We start from the raw sequence: 10534 nt of genomic DNA on the forward strand, positions 1-10534 counted from the left end.
GCCCCTCCCCCTGCTTGTGCTCTCTGTCAAATAAATAGAATTTTAAAAAAATAAATAAACCTTCTGATACTATCACTTAACTGTGTCTATGCATTCCTTTTTAAAAACATGAATAAATCTTTATTTTTTTTTTAAAGATTTTTATTTATTTATTTGAGAGAGAGAACACAAGTAGGGGTGGGGGTAAGGAAGAGGGAGAAGCAGGCTCCCAGCTGAGCAGGGAGCCTGATGCAGGGCTTGGTTAAGACTTGAGCCAAAAGCAGACAGTTAACCCACTGAGCCACCCAGGCACCCCATGAATTAATCTTTAAAAGGTAAAGTGATAAAATCCTATCAATTCATGCAATCACCCACACCATTTTTTTCATCTTTAAAAAAAAACATATCTAAAATCTATTACATGGCACTGGGTGATATACAGAAGTGCTGAATCACTGTACTGTGTATCTGAAACTAGTATAAAACTGTATGTTAACTATACTGGAATTAAAATTTTGTTGGGGACACCTGGGTAGCTCAGTCGGTTAAGCATCTGTCTTTGATTCAAGTCATGAATCCAGGGCCCTGGGACTGAGTCCCGTATCAGGTTCCTTGCTTAGCCCGGAGTCTGCTTCTCCCTCTACTTGCCACCCCCCTGCCTGTACACTCTCTCTCTCTGACAAATAAATAAAATCTTTTAAAAAGTTGTTTTAAATCTCTCACTTGGCATAAAACTTACAATAGCAGTTTATCATTTGACATATGCTAGGCACAAACTGAATTCCCTGTATCTACTACGAGCAGAATTTGCAGAGCTAATGGTATGTGTCCTTTACTACAGAATGTAATTTCAAAACTGGCCAAAATGTGTCATCTATATATTAACAGATCCAGTTACCTACAGAGCTAGAAAAGAGAGGGCATCTGGTCCTGCTGACTTCCACATAGAGGCAAATTCTGATCCATACGGCTGGTCCCCTCATTGGCAAAAGCATTTTACCCTACTTTGAAATTTCTGAAATCACTTTTCAACATGAAATGAAAACAACATATGGAAACAATGTATGTGAAACTATATAACCCCCCAAACAGTAATGCACTAAATAAATATGTTATTATTCATCCTATCACAAATCTGACTTCTTCAGACCTACTTTGGTGAAAGACCTAATGAAGCTATTATGCCACACCTACTCTACCAGCCTCAGCTCAATACTGGAGCCGTGCCCCTAACTCCCAGTGAGGGGAAGGTAGTGAGGGGGAGGCTTAAAACTGCTAAAGCCAAAGCAGATCGCCAATTCTGAGTCAAAATGGGCCACTTTTTGCCTCTGAAAGGCCAGACACAAATAACTACAGAAAAATCACCAAGAGTTTATATTGCTTCAAAAATAACTTCCCCTATGAAGCAGATTATGCAGAATGAAAACAAAAGCCATAAATCACTTAAGAATAATTCTAACATCCAATATTTCATTTATCTAATATAGCAAGATATGATGCTATTCCGTGCTTTTTGCCAACAGCCTGAGTAAATATCCACAGTTAAACAGTAGCAGGAACTTCAAAAAGCAATGAATCAAGTCATAAATGTAAATACCACACAACTATTATTTCAAAACAATAGCAAGTATATGCAATATAAGAAAAGATTCATATATATATACATGTACATATATATATATATGAATGAAGCATTCCCTCCCATAAATAAATAAAATAATTAAGAGGTTTAGGAACCTCTCATTATCAAAGACTTTACTCAGAGAACAGTAGATTTAGTATCTGCATTGTAAGACTCTCCTCCTAGTTTTTTGTGGTTACATAATGAAGGAAAGCCGTAAAGCAAAAAGCGGTGGGGGTGGAGAACACGACCCTTGTATTTCCTGGTGTGCTGGGAAACTCTTTATTCACCTAAAGTCAGTGTGACTATTTATGAAGAAATGGAAAGAAAAAATATAAATTGGGCACATACTTATCTCTGCTTAACAGGCTAGATACCGAATATTACAGAAAAGAGGAACCTACAAACTTCAACAGTTGTTCTAATTATTTAACGAAAACCAAGAACTTGAATATTTTTTTTACAACCAGTAGACACAAATTTAAAATCTGACCCACATTTTACCCAAAATATCTACTAGTTGTTCAAAGAAAAAACCCCACAAAAGCCTAAAAATGTTTTTAAATGAAGCTCTAAAAAGACTACACACAAAGCACTTAAACTACTGAAATGAAACTGATGTAGTCCTGAAAGCTCTCAGAATTAAACTCTCATGTCACGAATGTTGAGGTCTGGCAGCTACTACCCACACATAAGGTGAAGCTTGAGTCCTTAGCTGGTACAGAGCAATTTCTCCAATGTTAATGCATCTCACAATTAACATTCAAAATAATTCAGGTGGAAGTTAGAGTTAGTCTTGATTAAATCAAAGGACATTTTACTGTATGGCACTAAAATGAAAAATCCTCAGTCGATAACCTAAGTACTAGTCCCAAAGACTCTAAGTTTTAAATAGTTCTTTTTTAAAAATAAATATTATATGAGAGCATTTCTCTAACATGTCATCAATTTTCCCAGGGAAACATTCTATACCAAAAATTGTTTCCTTGAAATAGCAGTATGACCTTCAAAAACTTTGATCAAAATATTACCGTCCCAATATTGTGCAACAAATGTTCAAAACAAAGATCTGGACAATAATCTATTATTTAAAAAAGAAAATCTGCGCATGGTAAGGACAAAGATTTAAAGAGGCTAAACAGTAAGTGTAGTATCTTACAATCAGTGAAACCTGCAGGAATATGACAGTTAATCACCAGCCTGTTCTTCCTGGTAATGAGATAGTACAAGAACAGTCTATAAAATTAAGAGTCTTTAGGGTAGGTCAAGGATAAATAGGCAAGCAGATTTATACAGGGCTGTCTTAAACCTAACTACAACAAAGAAAAAATATCAGGACGGAATGTCTACTCAAAATGGAAAATAGCCCACTGACAGCTATTTAATCCTAAAGCAGGATACAAAGTCTTCAGATAAAATCCAGTTGGTTATATCTTTTCAAACACAGGAGCTGGTTCATCATAAAAATAAACTCTCAGAGCGCCTGGGTGGCTCAGTCAGTTGAGCGCCCACTCTTGGTTTCCACTCAGGTCCGGATCTCAGGGTCGTGAGATGGAGCCCTGAATGGGGCTCCCCGCTCAGTGCAACATGAAGTCTAAGATTCTCTCTCCCCCGTCCCTACCCCTCCCAGCTTGCTTGTGGGCACACATGCTCCCTCAAAATAAATAAATAAATCTTTAAAAATAAACTCTCAATTTTCACCTAGCATTTATTAATCATGAAGCACTTAGCTCACACAAACATTAAGACAGCTATAAACTTCATTTTTTAATGTCCAAGTTTAATTTCAACAATAGTTTTCAAAATCTGACACTGCCTTTCTAAGCTCATCTGCATTTTATACATCTGTAACCAGCACACATACATACTTGTCAGTACTTAAGAGAGGAAAATCTGTTTTAAGCTTTGTAGTCTAAAGACTATAACTAACTTTTACAAGAAATACAATTGGAAAATCTTAGAATATAACTAAATGGAATCAACAAAGTACACTGGCCTAAAAGCAAAGATTTATTTTTTTAAAAGATTTTATTTATTTGACAGAGTGAGAGAGGGAACACAAGCAGGGGGAGTGGGAGAGGGAGAAGCAGGTTTCCCACTGAGCAGGGAGCCCCACTCAGGGCTTGATCCCAGGACTCGATCCCAGGACCCCGGGATCATGACCCAAGCAGAAGGCAGACACCTAATGACTAGGCCACACAGGCGCCCCAAAAGCAAAGATTTAAATAACCTCTGAGCTACCAGAAGCAAAAGCAAAATTCCATATATTAAGAATTCCCTCCCTCCCCCATCCCACAAGAAAACTACCTCCAAGAAGAATCTCCTCTCCTAGAAACAAAATAAAAAAATTAGAAGGGGCAACTTCAAGAACAGAAGCACATTTTAAAAATAGCCAAAGCTAACTGCATTTTATCCATAGCTATACTGAGAAAGCTGGTTTATTATATCTGAACTAAAGTAATATGAATTTAAGCCAACAAAAAAATTAGATCTGAACTGTAATGAAGTTAAGAAATTCAAGAACAGCAGTTTTCTTCCAACTGTATTACCAATCTTGTTCCAACTTGCCTGCACTTTAATCAATAAACAGGGAGAGGAACTAATCAAATAACAGAATTTTAAAACAAATTATTTTCAATGTGGATTTTAAAATGTATTTCACGTCAAAAATCTTCAAAGGAATTATTTCAAGCATGTTTCCAAACACTTTAAATCCTTTAAATTATTAAGCACTAAGTTACTGGATGACAAAATAAAGACCCTGCTTTTTAAAAGGCAAGCTAGAAGTATGGTTTGAATGGTATTTGAACCTAAGCTTGGGGCTATCTCTAATACCCCCAAGCATCTTAAGCAACTCTCTTAATCTTTGTCTCAGTTTCACAATCCATAAAACAGGAAAAACTACAAGGATGGGCAGTTAATTAAATTAGTCAGGATTAAACGCTAGCAAACTTCTTTGAAGTTACTTTATGTTGTTCTCCATTCTCCTCCTACTCAGTAAAACTAATAAATGAGAAAACATCTGGAATTACTAGAGATACTAACATCTGCAGATTTACAGCAGTTAAAAGATGATCTCTACATACAAGTTTCTAAGCCAAAGATCACTCGAAACCCCGAAAGATTCCAGGATACAATGGCAATGAACAAGTTTTAGGTAAATTTCCTTTCAATCTAAAAGATACCTACACTTACCTACACTCTCAAATCAGACTTATTATGAATCACAGAGCATCTTGAGAAGTCTTGGCACAAAAAAATTCTAGGTAAGATGAACAAGCTGTTACTGATACTAATGCTATTCTCACCATTCTAAACTGTCAATCAAGGTAAGCTTCATGACAAATAGACCCTCCAAAAAGTACTAGCCCCTGCTGAGAATCTAAGCACTTCCTTCTAAGCCATCTGTCCAGGAAAGCTCCATCAAAACACCCAGAATGCAGTTGCTCTCATGTCTAAAGGAGCTATGAATAAACATGAAACACTAAAATACATTAAACTGTACACATTTTCCACCTCAAGTACTGATAAACTACCAACCCAACTCTATTCCAAGGCCTAGGCTGAACACAAAACCCATCAATAGGTTGGTGGGAAACTGCAGCCTAATCAAAGGAAAATAATACTTTGTTTCAAAGAAAGAAAAATATATGAAATCGCTCAAGAAAGAGAGAAAAGCTCCAAAAGACAGAAAAAACAAAGTTTGGGGAAATGTACATGTAAATTACTCACTGAACTACAAACTAAATTACTCACTATTCTGCTTACTGAGCTACAAATACTATAAAACATTTCTAAATCTAGTTTCAACAACCCAAAAATGAATCTATTAAATTCCCATAAAGAAGGAAATTGCATAAATTAAAATGAAGAAAAAGCAGGATGTTATAAAAGCCTAAGGCTCATCCTGCAAAAGCAAATAATGATGAGAAGGAATTATTTTGAGAATAAATGAATAATGGGAAACCAGAACAAAGAGTTCACATTCTCCCCTCAACCCCATCCTTTCTTCTGTCTTGGACATGAAGGATATTCTTTGTATACTACTAAGAATACCATTATAGAAAATAACTTCTGATCAATGCGTCAGAACTTCACAACAGCAAAATGTTAGGGTCAATGCCTAGACTACAACCTCTTCACACAAACACATGGAGCACATTCTAGACTCTAGGTCTTTCACATCCACTACCAATTATTTAGAGACTTTGCTGAGGCTGGTTTAAGGTTCTGGGGGCAGGGGGCAGCACTGCCAGAAAAACTGGATAAACAACTACATCTGACCTCAGCTTACAAATATTACCAACAAAGTTTAAGTTCTTCGGAGAAGTATATAAAATTTAAATGTTAACCTTCAGAATTAATGTGAAAAAGTACCACATGTCCACTGATTTTTAACTGCCCCATCCACGTATACACTAAAATGTCCACCTGCCCATCTATAAACACAGAATGTCAAAAGAATTCAATTTCATTGTGGTAACACTGCAAGCCAGTTGTTCATAATCCAGTCAAAGTTTACCTTACAGAGGAAAATACTGGGAGTAAGGACTGCTGAAAGCATTCTAGGGGGAAGTTCACTTGGTGTTTATTTTCAACATGACGTTTAAGGCCATTCCAGCCATGATCTAAATGGAGGAAAGTTCCTTCATTCATTAAGCAAATATTTACTGAGTGTCTTGTTACATGCTAAGCACCTAATAAATACCTCAAACAGTGCTACCAAAAAGCAGTAAATGCATTTGACCTAAGGATGAACAAATGACTGATCCTATCTAGAACTAGAGTCTTCTTTACACCAAGGGTTGTGAGAGAAAATGACACAAAATAACCCTCACTAGATCAAGGTAATTTCTCACCTTTAACACAAGCTTTACTACAAATTACAAATTTATTACCACTGGCAAGGATCAATAATCAGCACCTCAGCTTACTAAATGGATCGTAAAAAAAAAAAGAAAAAAGAAAGAAAAAACAAGGTTATCTCTAATATCCACCCCAAACTGCAGAACATTTACTTCATTTATATTTACTTTTCCTGGGTAGAATAATGTGAGGGCAACTGTTTACTGGAAAATTAAAGAGGCATTCTCAGCCCTTTGAAGAATTAATCAGGGAAAATTCTCATGCCTATGCTACTAAAATATCTCCAATTTAACTGGCTATATCATTTCACCCAAACCCGTGAGGTCCAAATGCTTGTTCTTTGGCTTTCTTTAGCTATTAAAACAGCTGTGTTTAGGGCATCGTTTTAAACAATTTGTGCTTTTCCCCCTGTATTATACTACTGGTTCAGTCCTTTTACCCACAAAAATAAGAAATGCCCAGTCTCCAGCTTCTGAAAATAACATCTGGTATGTGCACGTAACAAAGATCTTCAGAGAAATGTCCTAGTTTTTATTTAAAACTTTTTCACTTAAAATGAGAATGCCTTTAGCAAAGATTAGACATAAATCAGTTTTTACCTTATTAGGAAATTGCTATTTTCAACATTTACCTTAAACCACAACATGGATTTATCTTCTAACCTGTTAGCTTCCTGTCTCTCACCAACCAGGTTAGACTGTAACTTTTTTGAGAGGACCGGATGACTGGACCCCAACAGAACTGGATCTGTTCCCAAAATATACTTCAAAAACTCCGTTAAGTCTCCCCAAAGACATATATGTTGCTAGCCTTCAGGATTTCTCTAATTTTTGAAAGCTATTTCGATTAGAGCAGTTGTCCTTCACTATTACTATAGATGTATAGTAGTAGATTCTCAAAGTGTGGTCCTGAACCCCTGAAAGTTTCCAAAACCCTGTCAGGGGGTATGTGTAGTCAAACCATTTTCGTGAATAATATTAAGATGTTACTTTTATTGTTTACCCTCATTCTCTCACAAACATGCAGTGGAGTTTTCCAGAGGCTACATGATGTGTGATATCTCAAGAGACTGAATGCAGAAGCAGATATGAAAATGCAGCTGTCTTCTATTAAGCTAGACAACAGAGTTGCAGAAATGTAAAATAACGCCACTCTCCTCAGTAAATTTTTGTTTTGAAAAGTATAGTTATTTTCTATAAATCATTATCTCTATTAGCAGGTAGCAGATTAATTACTGTTATTTGTAAATGATTTAACAAAATATATTTAAAATTTTTGTTTTAATTCTAGTACAGAAAATATCAATAGATACAAGCCATACAAAGGCTGAGTTCTCAATAATTTTTAAGTATAAAGGGGTCCTGAGAACAAAAAGTTTGAGAACCACTGCAATACAAAATTACATAACCTAACACACAGTGCCTTCCACAGATAAGAAGCTCAAGTGAATGCTGAAGTAGAATTACTTCTTACACCCCTAATCTTGTTGAGTAATGTATCTCCTTGCAAAGCATAATTCGGCATAAAGCCAGTCTGTCCTAGGCCCTATTTAAGGGGCTTTAGATATTTAAGTATGCGGAGTCCTATTTATAAAGATGCTCTGGCCTGTAATACCACCTATTACTTCCATAGTGTACAGGAGTTTCCCAACATTTTCACAAAAAATTACTTTGTTCATCCTAGCAGCAACCTGTGAAGTAAATGTGAAGAATTACCCTTTTTTACAGATGAAATAATGAAACTGATGCTCGAAAGAAAAAATTACTTGTCCAAGGATGTGCTGCTAGCTAGGAGAGCCTAGGATGTTGGCCTTTTGCAATTTGCTTGGCTGCCTTACGGCTGTTTCACTACGGTGTAATTGCAGGCTCCCAAAGAAAACAAGGCAAGGGCATTACTTTTATTGTCCGAGTGCCAAAACAGGGATTTTTTTTTTTCCTCCTTAATAAGAATGTAATCAGACTCAATACTCGGTCACAGCATTATTCAACACACGGGCTACCCTTCTGGTCCACTACTAAAAAAAAAAAAAAAAACCAAAAAACAAAAAACATAAAAAGAAAGAAAGAAAAGAAATTCAAGAGTGTTAGAGAATAAATACCAGAATACATATTACTCCACGATGCTGAATTAGTTAAGGACTCACAGATTTACTAATCATTTAATCACTGAAACAGGCAGGCAAGAACAAGATCAAGCTCAACACAGTAAGAGATTATATCAATGAATGGATGCCAACAGGTTAAAATGGGAGGCCCACATGAAATGGGTCCAATTCACAAAATATGGACAGAAGAAAAACCCACGAAGTTGTAAAACTAGCTTTATTCGTTCTGCAAATCCAAGCACGAGACTAGCCACCCTTGTAAAATAACGTCAGAGACAAACTTTGTTGTAAGATGCAAAGACGCCATCCTTCTCCTGGGAGAGAAATGAACCCATCCTTACAGCTAGACATACTAGTTTGTTCTTGCTATCAGCACAAGTGTCTTAGTTATGCTCCATTTTACCCTAAGTTCCTCAAGAGACACTCAATTTTCTGCACTCTTTTCCACAGTCAAGTGGACTCCCTGACCGACAAAGGCAAGACTGACTCACAACAGGATATCTGCCACTTGCATAAACTCTTTTCCTTTTTTAGATACTCGTGCCCAGTGAGGCCATCTTCAAATTTGATGAGTTTACCTAGAAAAAGCCAGAAGTGTGCTGTCCACTTCGTACCCCTGAAGTTTACCACAGATGAGCAAGCGCATCATTTCTCATGAGCTATGCTTCTCCCAGTGTTTACTTTGATCATTTGTTTTTCAAATCTCTTGGGGGGGAAAAAAATAAAAGTTACAGTTATAGCACCACAGCTATAGCTACAATTATAGCCAATGCGCCCCCAATTTGTAAAGCCATTTGATACACCTTGTTTTCCCATACTCAACATTCACTGTGGAAGATAAATTCTTAGGTGAGAGGTAATTTGTACAAGTTTCTGCACCCTCATAAAAAATTGCAATAGGGCACTATAAAACCAATTAACCAGTTAATCTTTAAAGGCTTCATGCAGAAAAAGATAATCTGACTTTGCAAAATCAAGCAAAGCATCAAACCTCTGAAAGCTCCAAGAAACTGCAGTTATTTCTATTCCCTACCCTGGAGTACTTTTTTCCTTGTGGCGTTGCCTATGTTTTTCTCCAAGGGCATAATCACCATTAAGCAGCAACCTGTCAAAAGTGTTAAGGCATTCTCTCAACTATCCTCCCAGCGTCAAACCACAATGAAAAATGTCACACACCTAAATTGTACCATTGCTCTTTTCCTTTACTTCTTCAAATGAACTTACGGTTTTTGAAATGCACAATTCAAATTTTACTCTACACCCCAAGCTACCATTGATCATCTCAAAGCTAATAAACAAAGACTAGCGGCGGCACCAGGGCCCCACCAGGAAGTAATCAGAGCAGTGTGGCTGGTGCGAACCTAAGCCGCTAGAGCAGACAATAAGAGGGCACTGGGGCTTCCAAAGAGCCCAGCAGAAGGAGTTAAGATGCTGAAGTAACGCAAAAGAATTACATAAACCTAATAACTGTTCTACAGCACATGAACTTGCGAATCCTAACCCATTTTCAGACAACCCAAAAGATCTGAAAGGCAACTCAAGCCGCCGCTCCAAACCAGCTGCTGGCTCAGCCTCCCGAGCTTTTTAGCCTGCAGCCTGTTTTCAAACTTCACCCTCCCTGGCTGATGAAAGACTCCGACCTCCGCCTCCCGAGTTCCGAATTCCGAGCGCCTCTCGGGGCTGAGGGCTCCCACCTGGCGTGGATCGAGTTGCCCAAGCCTGCCGGAGAGCGAAGGGAAACGAAAGGAAGCGGGGCCGAGGAAGCGGCGAAGGGCCCCAGCGCGCCCCGCAGCCCAGACAAAGCTGCGCCGGGAAAGCGGCGCTTTTCTCATGCGATCGAGGAGGGACGCACCCCGGGCCCCGCCACACGTGCGGCCGCATCTTGGGGGTCGGACACCCGCCCCCACGGCCCCAGACCCCGCAACACGGGTGAGCACAGCCCCCCAGCAGGGCGGGGCGGGGGG

At 38.1% G+C, this 10534-nt stretch overlaps 1 protein-coding gene across 3 annotated transcripts in view; it reads right to left on the reverse strand.

Annotated features, from left to right (window-relative positions):
* USP3 (ubiquitin specific peptidase 3) overlaps nucleotides 1-10534 on the reverse strand; it is a 98478-nt gene that overhangs the window by 87286 nt on the left and 658 nt on the right. The window lies entirely within an intron of this gene.

This window comes from Ursus maritimus, unplaced genomic scaffold (assembly GCF_017311325.1).
Source record: "Ursus maritimus isolate PB19 unplaced genomic scaffold, ASM1731132v1 scaffold_27, whole genome shotgun sequence".
Classification (NCBI taxonomy): domain Eukaryota; kingdom Metazoa; phylum Chordata; class Mammalia; order Carnivora; family Ursidae; genus Ursus; species Ursus maritimus.